General features: G+C 35.4%; 1 protein-coding gene across 5 annotated transcripts in view; it reads right to left on the reverse strand.

Annotated features, from left to right (window-relative positions):
- Positions 1-19,161, reverse strand: part of LOC136830751 (high-affinity choline transporter 1-like) — a 209,647-nt gene that overhangs the window by 138,768 nt on the left and 51,718 nt on the right. For 3 of the 5 annotated variants that reach the window (XM_067090619.1, XM_067090622.1, XM_067090618.1), the window contains exon 2: positions 14,769-14,845. The exons of the other annotated variants lie outside the window; for them this stretch is intronic. The gene's annotated coding sequence lies outside the window, so the exon portion shown is untranslated. The remainder of the gene's footprint in view (positions 1-14,768; positions 14,846-19,161) is intronic. 5 annotated transcript variants of the gene reach the window in all.

Raw genomic sequence — 19,161 nt, forward strand, 5'->3', positions numbered from 1 at the left:
TTTTCATTCTGTCTAGATTACATTTTTTTTCCTCGTCTCCTGTTATTATCACTATAATCAGCCATCTTCCATCTCATTTAGAGGGGAATTTGAAAGGTTGTTTGTTTTCGAGGTTAACATACAGTAAGCTCTTATATGGTGAGAGTCTAGTGTTTTTGGAGAAGACATCGTTCGGCTTTGAGAAACTTTTTGAAAATACTGGTGTATATCCCACTTATTTGCAGCGATGAAATATATTACCATTTTAGGAAGTTAAACACGTGTATATATATATATATATATATATATATATATATATATATATATATATATATATATATATATATATATATGTGTGTGTGTGTGTGTGTGTGGTGTGTGTGTGTGTGTTTTAACTTCCTAAATTGGGAATATATTTCATCACTGCAAACAAGCAAGATACACACACACACACACACACACACACACATATATATATATATATATATATATATATATATATATATATATATGTATATATATGTGTGTATGTGTATGTATGCATATCTGAAAGAATGTGAGGTTTTACCTCGTGTCAGCGTTTGTAGGCGATCTGTCTCCATGGACATCTAAGCCCGATATCTCCTAAAAGGTAAATCTCTGTAATCTCTGTAGCAGGTTCAGTAAACAACAGAACGTCCGGGTCTCGTCAGATTCCGTCCACCCGCCCTTGAAATATCCTTGTAACGCAATACAATTAAGCAATACAATTATTTATATAATGACGTCCTTTCCGTTGTTCGAACACCCATTTCCCTTTCCAAGCCTCAAGGATTTCAATTATTTTTAGAACAAATGTATCTGAATTAACAAACAAGCATTTCGAGGCTTTAATCTTCCACAAAGGACTTGATATCAAAGAGAACGTTCCGATAAGCCGTGAGCTCATTCCCTGACATCTCTTGGCATGCTGTACTCGGGAAAGCTATTTGATGGACATCATTAAAAGAATCGTATTCTCAGTGCGCTTAAGAAGACATCCAGGAGATATGTGTCAGCTTCAAAGACCTGATGATAAGCAGATGCGTATCTACTCTCAAGTCTGTTTAAGGTCGAGGCGATCAGATGCTGAGGAATGCAGCTGCTTAGACGAATGTCAGCTTTGTTAAATAAGTAAATAAATGCATAACTACATAAATAATTAAATAAATAAATAAATAAATAAATAAGTAAAGAAATAAATACTACCGGAATTGCAGGCAAATACTTTAACTTTCTCTCTTTCTGCGGAAGTTATCTTACAGCTAAGTAGTTCTTCAAGTAGGGATATGGGTGTGGGTGGGGATGGGGAGGGGGAGGAAGCCGCTTCCTTGGGGGTCTGGTAGAGAAAATTTAAAGGGTGAGGTGAGCAGTGAGAGAGAAAAGTTTGGACGTAACCTGAACTTGTTATAATGTACCCAGTAACTATTTTGAGTTTAAGGACAATTTTAAGGTTCCATTATAATGAATAATTTATGGTTTTTATTAATTACTGATATGAAAATTAAATAAATTTTTGAGCTGCTATTTCGAGTTAGCAGTATACTGTATGTTCTGTTGAATCTTGTTGCTCAAAGAGAATAAAGTAAAACTACAGTACTAAAGCAAGAAGACCCCTTCCAGTTATGCACAAGCTCAAATTCATTCAAGCAGCTAAATTGATAAGTGAAACAGTAAACTTCAATAATCCCGCTTGATCAGTGTAGTACTTAATACTTTGTATGAAAATAACTGATTATCGTTCAACATAACTTGAACAGGTAGAGGGGTGGCGGGGGGAGGCTGTAACCAGGACCACGTTGAGAGCGAGCGTGATCCGGAAAAGCGTGAGAAACATTGTTAGCTGATTAGCAGAAAGGTATTCTAACTTTGAACAATTTTACTCTCTTGGCGCAAGCTTTCGCCTTTTAGTATATTTTTCTCGAGAGCGACGTTCTCCCTGTTTTCAGGTTTCAAAAAACAAACATCACAGATTCCTTTCGTTTCTTTGCGCTTTTGTATTTTTGAGAAACGCTGGCAGAAAATGCAAAGAGAACCCCCCCAGGCGTTAAATTACTGAAATTCTTTGAAGTTATGCCAAGCACAAATGTTCGTCGTCTGTCAAAGATGCCGGCGACATTCAAGACCTTTGAGGCCAAAGAGAAATTAGAACTTATGAGACGTGAAATTATATCACCTTTCTATTACTCTCCAAAGGGAGAGAGAGAGAGAATGGCAGAGTTAATCTCAATTTTATGGTTCGTTAGGAGAGAGAGAGAGAGAGAGAGAGAGAGAGAGAGAGAGAGAGAGAGAGGTAGAGAGAGAGGCAAAGAAACCACTTTACCCCCTTTTTTTATAATAGACTGGGATTTTTCACAACAGATTATAAAGCCGAAAGGCAGAATTCGTAATGAGTGTAAAAAAAAAAAAGGCGGCTCATTTAACGGTAACTCGAGTGCTAACGGGTATAGAATGAATCCTGAGCTTGGAATGAAATGAAAAGAAATGAGTTAACGGGAACCCTGTCCTTTATACAGTATGTAGGTGCCAAGCCCCACCAAGAAAGGGAGATCCTCTGTATTGATTTCCCCTTGAGATTCCAAGCTTCCATTGGAATTGGAATATAAAAAGTGTGGGAAAATCAGAAAAATAAGTGGGCGTGTTTGCTGTAATAGAATGCACTCACACAAACACACACACATATATATATACATATATATAATGTGTGAGTATATATATATATATATATATATATATATATATATATATATATATATATATATATATATATATATATATATATATATTATTAGTCATGCGCTTGTTACTTTTTTGTACTGGAATACTAAGCCATGATTACCCCTTGATATTACATTCAGGTACCTCGGGAGTAAGTTGGGCCTAAGGGGGAATTATGTAACACTGCATCTGCCCCAGTCCGGATTCAGCAGATGCGCTTTATCGTAGGCCTAAATAATTTCCCCTGTGTGTGTAAATTATTCTTGATTACAGCAAATTCCATTATATATATATATATATATATATATATATATATATATATATATATATATATATATATATATATATATATATATATATATATATATATATATATATGTGTGTGTGTGTGTGGGGGGTATACACACATACTCAGAGCAGTGGTTGCTTGCAGCGAAAGGTATTATTTTCATGAGAAAACTTGACAATACTTTTTTATTTAAAAATGTCAGTTGTTTCACCAGTTAGTGCAACAAACGAAGAAGTTAGGATCAGTTGAAGTTTTCCAGCATAATTTATTGCTGTAAAAAGGAATAAAAATTCTAATGGTTTGCCACATAGTGTAGTCGATTGCTAATGTCAAAAAGCATGAAAAAGAGAAAACTCTACAGATATTAACGCAAGCGACCAGGTATTATCCTATGAGAATAGTGAGAGGAAAATGTAATATGTACATTCACGCCAAGAATATTAACTAATAACATTAACGCTCAGTGTTTCAAGGGAGATGGTTTTCCAGAAGTTATCAACCCAGCTGATACAAGAGATCATTCATAACGACTGATGTTTCTTTCAAGAACACAGATGTCTCCCCCAGTAGGGGGTTAGTGCCGTCAGTGCACCTCATGCGCTGCACTGTAGGCATTACTTAAGGTTCTTTGCAGCGTGCCATCGGCCCCTAGCTGCAGCCCCTTTCGTTCCTTTTACTGTACCTCCTTTCGTATTCTCTTTTTCCATCTTGATTTCCACATTCTCCTAACAATTGATTCACAGTGCAACAGCGAGGTTTTCTGCCTGTTACACCTTTCAAACCTTTTACTGTCAATTTCCGTTTCAGCGCTGAATGACCTCGTAGGTCCCAGTGCTTTGGCCTTTGGCTTAAATTCTATAGTCAGCTCGACTCACTGATTTCCCTCATGTTCGGAAGGAGGAAAATCTTGTTCTTTGTCAAGGATTTCTACCCATAGTTTACGTTACCAACAAAAATTGTGATCTCTCCTAGATAGTAACCCCCAAGGGTTTTACCCCGGTATGTATCCGCCTTTCCGGCGTGTTTAGTACAAGCTCGTTGGGGATTACCGTAAAAACATAAACAAAAGACTGTAAATATCTTAAAGATAATGACCCCCAAGAAATACTAGTCCTAGATAACGATCCCCGAACACCGTTGGGGTCACTATCTAGGAAAGATCCAAAAATTATAATTCAAATAAAGTTAAATTTGTTCTGCCAGGACATTTTGATTTCTAGCGAGCGTTCTTCTCATTGTTAGACATTCCAGTCTAGATCTAGTTTCTCCTAACAGCACAAGGAAAGTATCTCTCAAATGAAGAGATATTTATTAAGGAATCAGATTTCTTTCTTTGAAAGACTTTGTAATAACAAGAGCAAACTCAAGTATCCGCGGAAGAAACAATAACTGTATCAAACATATTCCTTCGGATTCCACAATAAGCTAGCCACGTAAAATAAATCTAACCCTTCGGGCCAGCCCTAAGCGAGCTGTTAATCAGCTCAGTGGTCTGGTTAAACTAAGTTGTACTTAACTTTTTCCCCAAGAAATCAGGATGCCTCAGAGCAATCGACTGCTCCATCGGGCACACATCGTGTAAAAAAAAAAAAAAAAAAAAAAAAAAAAAAAGATTTCACCTGTCTTCAGAAAAACTTGTTAGGAAAACATATAATTAAGAGGAAAAAACGAAAACATATAATTAAGAGGAAAAACATAACCTACTGTAGGGTCTTAATGCAACGAACGCATGCTTCTCGGAAAGAAGTATGATCAAAAGAAAAATATAAGCGATCTTTTAGTTGTAAATGTTAATAAGAGTCTACTTGAGTTCTACTTGTGTGCTCACTGATTGAAAGTTACAGAGGGTGAAACAGTGTTCCGTTGTCTTCTCATTCTAATTAAAAACAAAAGCTTTTTGAGTAATATTCAGACTTGAAAAGGTATGAAATCAACTAATGCTTCAAGTACCTTGTAGTTTTAGGGATATTATATATATATATATATATATATATATATATATATATATATATATATATATATATACATATACAGTTTATATATATTTTAACATACCAAGTATAAGACATTGTGCAAACAAGTAATACGGACAGTGAAGCGCATCCTGGTGTAACTGGAAATCAAATGACATTCACTCGTGTCAGAAACACTCAAGGTCTTTTGTGTAGGAAAGGAAGGGCATCTCTTCATTTCAACGCAGTTTCCTACTTCTTATAAGAAAACTGGGTTCATCCAGCGCATGATTGTAAGAGACTAAAAAGTTACTTGCTTGACCAGAATGGCCCTAATTCCAGGAAAACAGTATCACTTGATAATGATAACAGTTTTGGTACAGCGTCATTCACGCAGCTTTTCAACCGTGGAAGTAGTTTTTTCTGGTAAAGATTTTATATCCGCAGTTTATATACATATACATATATACAGTATATATATATATATATATATATATATATATATATATATATATATATATATATATATATATATATATATATATATATATATAACTATCACACATTACCGCAGGTGAAAAATAAGAGACGGGTTTAGGTCCTGACCGGTTTCAACTTTATGTGGGGTGTAGGTCCTGACCGGTTTCGACTGGCTTGGAAATAAAGTCGAAACCGGTCAGGACCTACACTCTGTCTCTTATTTTTCACCTGTGGTAATGTGTGATAAATGAATCACGTACAAAAATTATAATAATCATATATATATATATATATATATATATATATATATATATATATATATATATATATTTATATAATACTTAGTTGGTTTTAGACTTCGTATTTGTCGAGGAGATAAAATTTCTGTGTTTACGAAAAAGACACCTGATTTAACCAAGGAATTAGTTAGAGCATATTACTGCAAAATCAAATCAGTAAACGGTCCTTATATAAAATAGCAGAAATGAAGTTCACAGAACAATACAAAACCCCGAGGAATGGGTCAGGTAACTTTTACATTTCAGCGTGGTGACGAAACCAGTAATTAAGTATACCTTAGTTTTATCAGACCACTGAGCTGATTAACAGCTCTCCTAGGGCTGGCCCGAAGGATTAGACTTATTTTACGTGGCTAAGAACCAATTGGTTACTTAGCAACGGGACCTACAGTTGTGGAATCCGAACCACATTATAGCGAGAAATGAATTTCTATCACCAGAAATAAATTCCTCTAACTCTTCATCAGCCGGCCGCGGAATCGAACTCCGGTCTAGCGAGTGCCTGTCCACAGCTCTACCGACTTACCAACGAAGAGCTTAAAACCACTAATAACCTGCCAATAAATATGAAGTCCGACTTTTGTTAAACACAAGCTTCAATAGGAATCATAAGAAATCTAGTTCCTCAGTGACAGTAATAATAATAATAATAATAATAATAATAATAATAATAATAATAATAATAATAATAATAATAATAATAATAATAATAATAATAATAGCTGGCATTACATTTACAGAGCAAAAAACTACATATCCAATTACCTGTGCAAAATAATTTTTTCTATTTTTTATCAGTACAAAGCTGTAGATCTGGAGGCAACGAGAATGATTGACGTAAGGATCTATTACGCGGAATATCTTGATAAAGCAATATGTTATTACGTGAGCTCGGTACATCATTTTAATCATTTTTTTTTTACAGATGAAAACAGTACCAAATAATTTCTTCAGTGGAACAGGAAATAAGAAAGTTCTTCTTTTCTTCTGTCCTTCAAGAAGATTATGTAATTTAGTATTGTCATCACATAAAGAGAGAGGTCCCACCTACCTTACGATAAAAGGTTTTCCAGAGACAGGTGCAGTCTAGTGTGTCAGGTCTTTTATTCTGGAACATGCCGTCATCAGGAGGATATGAAAACCCCTTACGTAAATACAACATAACAAAACATATGCTAACACTTCGTAATTAATGTCGAATGCATTGCAGTTGCCCGTGCAAGAGGATTTCAGAGTTTTGCCATAAATAACTGCATTTTTTTTACGCCACGAGCTTTCCCAGAAACATTTCATAAAAAGGGGGATATGACGCAAATCTCAGAGGCATCTTAAGAGTTTTCAATCAAATAGAGGTAAGTGACAGTATAAAGAACTTTGCAACAAGTATCAGATGCCGTCCGAAATTACAGGTTTGGGTAATACGAACACTGGCGAGATAGTTTCTTATAGAGATCCTTTTTTTTTTTATTATTACTTTTTTTATTTATCGAATGTCATTGACGAAACAGCTCGTATATTTTCGTAGCGAATCTCACGAGGAATAAACAGCATTGTCCAGCAGGGTGAAAGCTTAAATGATGTCATACTTCCTGGCGTTGTGTAATTTAACGCCAATTATTTCTTCTAGAACTATACTTCACTTGACACTCAGAAAATTTCTGAATATTATCATGGCTCCAGCATGAAATCAGTTTCTCTCCTAATGCCCTCACGAGATCTGCTCTTGAAGAGATTGGGTTGTGCACCCTATGCTCCCAACACTCGCATAGAACGTACCTTTCAACTAACACCCACACACAAAGCAGTGTCACGAATTCAGAACGTGTACCTACTTGAAAGAAAATTCGTAGGTGGGAACACCAAGGGTGATATAATTAGACTTTTGCCTCCCGTAACGTAGGGCAGTGCGAGGATTATTACCACGCCAGAGAAAGTTTTATTAATTGTGGCGAAAGTGATCCTTTGAGAGAGAATATTATACGTCAAATTTTGACAAAGAACGCTACGAAGAGATTTATCGATTGATATATGGCTTCCGCGAAAACATTTTTTACACAGAAGTGATTGTTCCTGAATGCTGTAAAGATTCAAATTCATTATTCCTTGCAACGTTTAGCTTAATCCCATTCATTAGTGCAAACGTTGCCCTCATTATTTCTGTTTTCGTTAGATGTATTCTAAGTTCCGTCTCTCTAGTTATATGATGCTTTGTATTAAGAAAGCTCTGTAAATCTTGCGGCGTTCTCCTGATTAAGACAGCATCATTTGCATATTCTAAGTTTAAGACGCTGTTTTGGATATTTGCTAAAGTTAGACTTTGCTTCTTCTATACACTTGGGAATCCAGTAGGCTAATAGTTTTGACGTTTCATCTCAGTTTAGACTGTGTTTTCCAGGACCATCTGCATAGTATAAGTCTGCTAACTTACTCTCGTTACTCCAGTCTTAGACTTCACTTCCATCACGAGCCAGCTTTTTTTTTTTTATGAAAAGCTTAAACAGGAAAGGTGTTGTAGTATATTCACATAACAAACTCATTATTTGCTGAAAATTCGGAGTGACAAGACTCCTTCAACGTTAACTTTGCAGTTTCAACACAGGTATTTGAACAGAACAGCTGCAATTTAAAAGCTAGACTTTTTACCTCTAAGAATCTAATTGTTTTCTTTCTCTGACCTGTTGGGGACAAGCATACTGAATCACAAACACAAACAACGGAAGTGGAATGTCCATGTTGTTACCGCATTCACCAGTATCACCTGTCTTTGTTATCTTTGCTTTGACTGGTAATTCCCGATCATCAGGCTTTGTTTCCTAATTCAATACCCTACGAAACTGTTTAGTTGGTATGCGAAGAATCTCTTCGTTTTCACTTCAAATCATCTCTGCAGTGATTCTATTTTGAAAACCGCGATTCCGTTCGTATCTGTTGTTCACGATGCCATAAAAATATTCCGCCAGCGTTGTCTTTCATCCTCTTTTCATGTGATTAATGACCTACCCCTCCTTTTGACAGGTATTTTTTTTTTGTTTTCAGCCGCGGATATTTAATCAATATTTTATGGGCTGCCACAACAACAATGCCCTTCGTGAATACACGGGTCTGTGGGTATTATCCACCTATTTTCCGGAAAAATCTCGTCTCTCCCTTTACCCGTCTTTTAAGTTAACTATCTATGTTTGATTACATAGTAAGTCTTTATATGAAAATCTATCTTTGGTGAATTATTACGTAATCGACCACTTCCTCGTGTAAGTAATACCATACACGTAATAAGTGTAATGTAAGAATTGTGAAATAAGAATAAATAAGAAGTAAATTTATTCCAACATACTCCATGTGGTGCTTTGCTCATAAAACAGTTTTCACTAGCATGTAGGACGTAAATCTCTCTCGTTTTATTTCTCATGCATACAAGAGAGAGAGAGAGAGAGAGAGAGAGAGAGAGAGAGAGAGAGAGAGAGAGAGAGAGAGAGAGAGAGATTCCCTGGCTTTTCCCTAACAAGATGAGTTTGTGACGTATTCCGACCCCGAGCAGAGGCTGGGAGGACGCGCACTCACACATACATTGTTGTAATACATATATATATATATATATATATATATATATATATATATATATATATATATATATATATATATATATTTATATGAAATTTTTATCACACCGTGATTTATATACAATCGTGAAGCTACAAATGTCGCAATATCAAATTCACGCTACCTCGGGAATATCTCCGACGGAGAATTGTCGCCGAAGGGGAATTTATATAAGTGATAAATGAATTGGTATCGACGGGACACGAACCCTTGACACGAAACCTATTCAGCGACTCCAGTAGACGTTACCCACTGAGCTATCTTGATAGCTCAGTGGGTATCGTGTCATTCATCACTTATATAAATTCCCCTTCGGCGACAATTCTCCGTCGGAGATATTCCCGAGGTAGCGTGAATTTGATATTGCTTTATTTGTAGCTTCATGATTATATATATATATATATATATATATATATATATATATATATATATATATATATATATATATATATATATATATATATATATATATATATATATATATATATATATATATATATATATATATATATAGAGAGAGAGAGAGAGAGAGAGAGAGAGAATAATTTGCAGTTCTAGAGAGGGTCTTTCAACACTTTCCAGTACAGTTGATGGATGTTTTCCTCCTGTTCCTAATTTATTGAAATTTTTCATTTTCCCGTCTTCGTTGTCATTTACTTTAATTCATCCTGTGACTTATTTGCCATTTTGTTAATGTATGTATATACAATTATGGCTTTGTTTTTGGGCAAGTAATGAACGCATCTCTGGTGTGTACACGGACATTTCACACTAGTACATATATATCTATATATATATATATATATATATATATATATATATATATATATATATATATATATATATATATATATATATATAGTCTAAAATGTCTGTGTACACACCAGAGATATGTTAACTTCTTGCCGAAAAACAAGGCCATAATTGTACATAAATCTGAAAAAAAAAATGGCAAAGTAGTAACAGGCTGAATTAAAACGCGAGGCCACTCAAATGCAATGAAGAAAGAAAATGAAAGATTTCAATAAACTGGAAATAGGAAAAAAAAATCCATTAACTCTTCTCGGAAAGTGTTGAAAGCCCCCCCCCCCCCTAGAACTGCAAATGAATCTTTCTTTCTCCTCAGAGGCAGGGCCAAAATCCCCGGAGCATTAAGTGAGTATAATTGTAAAGTAACTCTGATGTCGAAACTATCCGGAAATACAGAAGACTGTATTACTGGATGAAAAAGTAGACTGACTTGCTTTGGAGACTGAGTTCCTTGCTAATGGGAGAACTGTGTCCGGTTTTATCCGCACATCTTCTATTCAGTTATTATCTGTGAATAAATTTGTAGGAGGTTTGGTTTTTTGTCATTGGTTTTAATGGAATAAAAAAAAATAGTTCTTACATAATACTGCAGAAAATTTACATAAATCTGCCCATTTTTTTTTGGTAGTTGCAACTTTACCAACTTTGGGTTTTAATGGAATAAAAAAAACAAAAGCTGTTCTTACATAATACTGCCGATAATTTGCATAAATCTGCCTTTTTTTTGGTCGATTCACTTTTTCCAAACAGACTTGATCACCTGTCTATATTAATGTTTTTTTCAAATGAACTTTACCAAATATGTTCCTTGAGTTTTTATGAATAAAAAAAATTGTTCTTACATAATACTGCCCGATGATTTACGTAAATCTTCCTTTTTTTTTTTTTTGTAGGTGCATCTTTTTCCAAACAGACTTTATCACCTGGCTTTGTTTGTTAATGCATTCTTCAAATGAACCTCACCAAATATGTTCCTTGGGTTTTAATGGAATAAAAAAATTGTTCTTACATAATACTGTAAATAATTTACGTTAATCTGCCTTTTTTTGTGATAGCCTCACCTTTTTCCAAACAGACTTCATCACCTGTGTTTGTTAATGCATTTTTCAAATAAACTATATCAACTGTGTTCTTTGGGTTTATTGGAATAAAAACAAAAATCCGGACATAATACTGCAGATAATTTACAAAAATATGCCTTTTTGGGTTGGTGCACCTTTTTTTCAAACAGACTTCATCACCTGTGTTTGATGGTTAATGCACTTTTCAAATAAACTTTATCAACTATGTTCGGGTTTTAGTGGAATAAAAAAATTGTTTTTACATAATACTGCCGATAATTTATGTAGATCTGCCTTTTTTTGGGGTGTAGGTCACCTTTTTCCAAACAGCCATCTTTGAATTTTTTGCGAAAATGGGTTTGGACTTCCGTCCCATAATTGCTGTCTTAATGTTGGTCGCATATTGTAAAAGATAACATCATAGTATTTTCTTTAAAGTTAGTAAAGACATGTATAAAAAGGATCTCCAAAATCATCAATGTTCCTCTTATGTGTAAGATGATGATGAGGAGGGAACGCTGACTACCCTTATCAGATTCGCTCTTGATAAAAGAATATGCAAAACAGAAAAATAATACCACCGTGATATTAAAGGCTTTCAGAGTCTGAGAACGGAGAGAGAGAGAGAGAGAGAGAGAGAGAGAGAGAGAGAGAGAGAGAGAGAGAGAGAGAGAGTAAACATTTTCCGAGAGATTTTTCCGCAAGGACGCCAAGACGTTTAGCCAGAGTTTAAAGGGGCGTTGCCGCTCCAGGGCATAAGGCGCTGTGTGGGCGTTCAGCCTCTTCTCCTCGACCCTTGAGGAAATTTGGATGTTAGCTGATAAAACTCTCTTGAGGGTAATCAGTTCTAAATAGCTCATCAGCATGGATAACGAGAAGGGGCAGATTTGTCAGTTTTCAGAAACCTAATTAATTCAAGTAAATACATTAAAAAAAATGGGTGCCCTTCTTGAGAAGATCTATGAATACTTAATTAGTCCTATCCACCTAAGAAAGATAGATTAAGAAATGATAACATCTTTGATTTATTTTGTGTATATGGAGACGTAATATATTTAAATAGCAAAAATGGTTCCTCTCGGTTTATTATTTTTCTTTATTATTTAGAAACAATGATGTTGATAACAAAAGAAGAGTCTCTTCTTGAGCGGATGAAAACTCATTGTCAGTTCTAAATGAAAATATTTTGTTTATTCTAAAGAAACTAAATGTAGATGCTCTCCTTTCGGAAATGATTACAGGGCAGAAATGACTAAGAAAAGGAATGGATGAGAAATGTTCTACTTCTGATAATGAAAACCCATTAACTTCAGTTACCAGTCATCATTGAAGAGGAACACATACACTGAAATGATTAAGTGGCCGCGCCCTAGTTTACATAGGCTTGGTAAAGGTAAAGGGTTAACAGGTGGTTTGATGAATAAATATTTGTGGAAATTATCACTTTGCTGGCAATCACATGAATAAGCTAGTCCTCAAAAATGACTTCTTGGTCCTGAAAGTACGTGAAAAGAGAATACTTTGTTTTCTTTCTGTCTTCATTTGTATGTGGAGTTTTTTATGTTCACGCTAATTAATTAAATCTCTTGAGGAATTATATGCTTGTGATTGCCAATGACCGACCAGTGTATATGCATTTGTTCTATTAGTTTTCAAAGGTATCATTCTTTTAGTTTTCTGTAAAAGAAAATTATTGTGTTGGCTTTGTCTGTCCGTCCGCACTTTATTCTGTCCGCTCTTTTTTTGTCCGCCCTCAGATATTAAAAACTACTGAGGCTAGAGAGCTGCAAATTGGTATGTTGATCATCCACCCTCCAATCATCAAACATACCAAATTGCAGTCATGTAGCCTCAGTAGTTTTTATTTTATTTAAGGTTAAAGTTAGCCATAATCGTGCGTCTTGCAGCGATACAGGACAGGCCACCACCGGGCCGCGGTTAAAGTTTCATGGGTTGCAGCTCATACAGCATTATACCGAGACCACCGAAAGATAGATCTGCTTTCGGTGGCCTTGATTATACGCTGTACAGAAAACTCGATTCTTCGGCGCATTTTTTTACTTGTTTTATTTATCGGAACTAAGAAGCCCTGGGGAGGTACTGTGTTCTTCAGTGCTCGGTTGGTTGGTTGATTAGTTTAGATTAAGCCGGCCTTATGCCAGCATTGGCCCTTGCCCTAATGTGAATGTGGCAAGGCGTTAAATGAAGTAAGATGACTCGTGTGGACCGCATGGGCTCGTCCTACCTAAGCAGGACGCATGGTGCTGTGCTCTTGTGTTTACATAACGTGATTAGATTTTCCTAGTAAACTTGGTGAACACTTTCATTGGATGATCCCATCTTGATCAATGTTGGGCATTTTTTCTTTCTCTTTTCCATCTGAGTTATCTCTTATTTATAAAAATTTTCCGTTATAAGATGCTAATTTCTATATTTTCTCCTTATATCTTTTCACGAACCTGGTACGGTAATGTTTGCATGATTAATTTTTTTCATTACCTAAATGTTTTAAGTGCTTTCGCAAATGTTGGTTGATAATTCACCACATACATATACAATTAATCTATATAATAAACAGTTCTTTGAGATAAAGGAAGGCGGTTGAGACGTGTATGGTTCTGCTGTGATGTTTTGCGATGCTGTTTTTACATTCTAATTGCGTATTAACCAACAGAATTGAAAAATCTACAAAACTGGGTAATCTGTGTTCTAATTTCCATGCATTTAATGAAAAAAATCAATTCCATTTTTTTTTTGTTAGTGAGCGCATATTGGAGCTCTTTCCCTAAAGAAATTATCGTTCTCTTTTTTCGAATTTGTTTTATTTTATTTAGAAACGAAGATATAAAAGTATTACGTTTCTGACTTTTAGCTCATGAGACATTATTTACCCAGACTTTCAGTTCATTTGCTTTCCATTTGTATCGCTCAAATGATCAGGAATTTGATGAAAGTTCTATTGTTTATTTTATTTACGTCGTCACAGAAATTTTTCCTTTTGCCATGGCTCGCAAAGATTCTTTATTGTTACAAAAACAAAAGCGTAATGTTTTTTTTTACGCTGTTAAAGAAGAATAACAAAGAGATTCGAGACAAAGCCATTCGTATGTTGTCAGTTTCAATTTTGTTTCAAGTTACAGTTTGATTGTTATGTTTTATTAATATTTGTAAAATATCCACTTCCGCTTTTACAATTTTCATGAAATGAGTTGAGTACCAATGGCCATCAGATTTCTGTTTATCATGTCATGTTTTCCATGTATATCAAGTTAACCTTTAAAACGGCGTTGAACTTAAAAAGGCCAAAATATTTGCGTTGCGTTAAGAACATAAGACGTAAAAAACATTTCCTTTTAGTAATATGGTACGTTTTCATTATAAAGATTGCCTATTTTTATGAACTAAGTGTGATTATACATTTATTAATTTTGAAACATTCATGACCTGTTTCTCATCAGAATATTGAAGAAAAATCTTGAAACTCAGTAGAATTAACGTCATTCAGTGAAAAAATAACCGGATATTGTGTCTTTTTCGTAACAATAATAACTGGGCGGCTTACCAGGTTGCAATCTCGGTATGTATCCAGGGACTAGGGTTGGAGATATTTTTGGCCTATCCTCTTCCTTGAAAAAGTACCTGGAACGAAAAACAAGGGGAGTGAGTCATCTAACAAGATTAGAAAGGACCAACTTAGAAAGCAGTTCAAGAGATGGAACCAAGCTTCTCCATTGCTCTAGAATAGAAAGCATTATGAGGAATATAATCAAGCTTTTCTATTGCTCTATAATGAAATTTTAACCATTCTCACGTGGTTATTCAGCTGGTGACAGAACTCAGCTGGGAAGTTGATATAGAGACTCACAAGACATAAAAGGTTTTATACACGTAGAGAAAAAAAGGATGAACTGATATTGTTAGAAATCATTAACCTCTCTCTCTCTCTCTCTCTCTCTCTCTCTCTCTCTCTCTCTCTCTCTCTCTCTCTCTCTCTCTCTCTCAAAACTAAGTGGCAAGTAGACGGCAAGTGAACAAATCTCAAAAGTGTTGAATGTCCATAAATACTCAGTAGTGAGTGAGAGTGAAAGATTTCCACTGCTCAGCTGAGGATTCAGCGATCGCTGAATTTGCAGAACTGGACTGATCTCAGTCATGGAGTGGCATCTCTATTTTCCTTTGACTATTTATATTTCTAGGCAATACTGAAAGTAAGTCTCATGAACCCTGAACCCTTAACACACTTGGCAAACCTTCCCGATGGTCAGATATACTTGGACATGAACACTCGATTTTCCATATAAGATTAAATAGGAATCTACTTGCCATGAATATTATTTATCAATGTGACTTCTTATTCCTCAAATAAGATTAGTAAGAAACGGGTTTCTTTTCCTTACAAGAGATGATTTCTTATTTCTTAGTTAAGACGGTTTCACGACCGTAGTTGCTATGACACCAGTCAAAGCAAATCAGTCAATCCCGCATAAGATTAACTAGAATGTTTTTGATGTACAATGGTTATTAATGTGTGTTATAATAATCCCCCCCAACCCCATGGGATTACTGAAAGTTAGCCTCTGACTTATAGGTATATCGATAATACTTTTAAGGAAGCCAATCATTTTGAGGAACGTTAATGCAAAGCCAGGTTCTCTGGAGCAACAAACTGATATTTTTAAAAATGTCGTAAAACATATTTACTCGGTTCAAAAACACGTGTCGTGCTTGAAAGCTGTTGCTTTGGATACGCAATGCTTGAAGATAATTTAATCGTTCTACTGGAAAAGAAAGTAGAAATCTATATAAGTAGGAAGTTGCATGACGGTCTCAACAAATTTTCTCGGAGAACGTAAATGTTATTGAGACTCTCACAGAAACTTTGACTTAGCTTCCCTTTCATGAAATACACGCATGCACGGATGAAGATGGTAGATTTTTTTACGAGAATGTGAACTCGTTATTATTGTACGAAGTATTTAAAACTATACGACGGATTCTGTATCTCTGGTAGATTATTCTTTATTGAACAGTCTTAGAGAAATGTTTCAACTTTAATTAAAAATTCTTCCCGGGTAAAAAAAATAAAATGCAAATTCGTCCAACGTCAATCAGAAGATCTTATGCAATGAGTTGATTACTAAATGGTATGCCATGTATCATAGGAATTTATTGTAAGGCCGGATGGGCGCGATAGTTTAAAGCAGATCTAAACATTTTCCTCTGTTTAATAATGAGTTTTATTTTATTTACACAAAATAAGAGGCAAAATACAGAGGCCAGAGAGAAGCAAGAGAAAATAATCCTGGTTCGTGTTTGCTTATACTTTGATATGGTAATTCATATTGTGCTTTTATTCATGCTAACCAACCAGAATATATTGTCCAGTTATGAATAAAGAGGAAAACGGGGTCCAGAGAATTATTCTGGTACAAACGAATCTAAACAAATAAACAAACAAACAAACAAACAAATTGTCTGTTTACACAAATAAACTGCAGTTTATAGGTAAGAGAAAAAATTTAGATAAAAACAAACGGATTTCTCAGAATTAGAGACATGAGCAAGGAGAACGAACAAGGATATTGCGGTTTTAAATCTTTAGGTATTTAACTACAGTATCACCTTGGACAGAGTTCGCGTAATCAGTTTTAAATGGATTTGTATGAATCCTGTTGTTATTTACGCAAAGAGGAAAAGGAGCTAAACGGAGAAACGTGAAATCTACAAATGCTAAAGGAATTATTATTTCCAGGGAAACAAAAAGTTAAGTATACCTTAGTTTAACCAGACCACTGGCTAAGAACCAATTGGTTACCTAGCAGCGGGACCTACAGCTTATTATGGAATCCGAACCACATTATAACGAGAAATGAATTTCTATCACCAGAAATAAATACCTCTAATTCTTCATTGGCCGGTCGGAGAATCGAACGCGGGGCCAGCAGAGTGCTAGCTGAGAACGAAACCCACCCGTCAAGTGAGGAACTCGAAAGAGAGAGCTTTTAGAAAAGATTGAAAATTAGACATTATAAAGTAAAAGTTACCTTCTTAAACTGGAGAGCGTTCTGTAAAAATAAAGGGAAGCTCTGGTTTTAAAGAATTACTATCAAATTTCCGTGTAGCATTTTGTGAGAGAAAAATCTGATGAGCTTGAATCTTAAGTGTTACGCGTCAGATTCCGGGGGGTAAAATATTCTTCGGGTTTAAAGAAGTCTTTGATTAATTGAATATCAGGTGGTTTCCCTTACAAACGTTGCCTTTTTAATTAAAGAAGCAAGCTCTGAAGACTCTGTACCCCGTACCAAAATAGCCAGTGGCTGAGTAGAAAGAGAATGATTGAAGTTCTTTTCCTTTTCAGTCTTGGAAATTCTTAAGACTATTTATTTATTTCGTTTACCTTCCATGGTTGAAGATTTATTTTTTATTATTCGTTCATTTTTATTTTATGTAAGTTACATAAGCAGAGGAGCTCTGGCTTTGTGGCAGTTTGTAATCCATGCTTTTTCACAACTGTAATGAATTTCACTTGAGATCAAACTCTGAGGTTAATTATTTCAGTACGTTATGCTATTTCAGTTCAGGCTTTAATACTGTTAGAGGAAGAAAAAATGCCAGATAATTTTATGTCAGGCAACTTAGTTGGCTTTCAGTAATTATGCCAAATAAAAAGAAATTATAATTCTGTGGTGTAGATAAGAGTCATCTAATTTTTATGGAACGCTTGGAAAGATGGCTTAATGAAAATAAGCAAACTGGATACAAAAAGCGAACTTTGCTTACTCTTGGCAATTCTAACTTGTACAAGTAATATTTCCACGTGGATTTTTGTGCCACGTATGATGTTATTCAGCATGGACTGTGAACAAATGATAAATAAAGAATCAGTAGATTTTTCCTTTTTATCAAATAAGTCATTTCTTGCTCATAAAATGACACTTGCCAAGATTTGCCACCTTTTTGTATAGGTCACATAATAATACTTCATTGTAGCGAAAAACAGCTCGCACCAGACCCCGCCATTTGGTGATATTTTACACCATTTTAACCAGTTATGTGTCCATTGCAGCCTATGTGCGATGTCAGAGGTTTGCATAATAATGAAAGAACAATATTTAAATCAATGAAATAAATAAAGGGAACAAACGAACAGTTGTTACCAGGTAATCGCTGATTTGCATAACGCCATTGCGGTTATTGTCTGAGGTGCTAGATTGTGCTGACCGTGAGACAGAATTTCCTCTTGGTCTTTTAAGCACTTTTTGTAAAACTGTTGCATCCTGGCACCAGACATTTCAGCTATGCTTTAGTAGAAATGCAGTTTCATCATCCTAAAGTAACCAGAATATCTTGAAAATAAGGATTGGAGGTAATGTAATATTGAGTAACAAATATGCGGACATTTGCTTTGATGTACAAATGGATCTGAAGTAATTTTAAATTTGGCCAGATATTACGACTTGCATCGTTTGAAATTTGTGTTTTGCTGAGGAAACATTGCGTTTTAATGTTGTCGAGTTTGTTGTTTACTTATTACTCAGGGCAACAGTGTTCATATGATATGAAATACGTCCTAAAACTCTTTATCTCTCTCCCACTCTTTGTTGTGTGTGTGTGTGTGTGTGTGTGTGTGTGTGTGTGTGTGTAGCGCTATGGGAAGAGATTCGCAAAATAAATTCTGCTAGTGAGCACACTAAACATCAGGAAGCTGCTTAATAGTATTCATTTATGAAGTCACCCGTAATCCATCGACAGAACTCAGGACGGCCCCATTCAAAAATAACCTTCCATGACGTCCCATTTACGTCATAATCAGCACCGTCAACGCCATGGCCCCCATCATCATCATGGGTGTCTCCTCACGTCTCGATTGTGTCCCCGCCCCTGTTTCTTTCCGTACTCCCTACCCCTAATACGCCACCTGGCTACAGCGGCCACCTCTCCACCCCCTGTTCACC

This window comes from Macrobrachium rosenbergii, chromosome 47 (genome assembly GCF_040412425.1).
Source record: "Macrobrachium rosenbergii isolate ZJJX-2024 chromosome 47, ASM4041242v1, whole genome shotgun sequence".
Lineage (NCBI taxonomy): Eukaryota > Metazoa > Arthropoda > Malacostraca > Decapoda > Palaemonidae > Macrobrachium > Macrobrachium rosenbergii.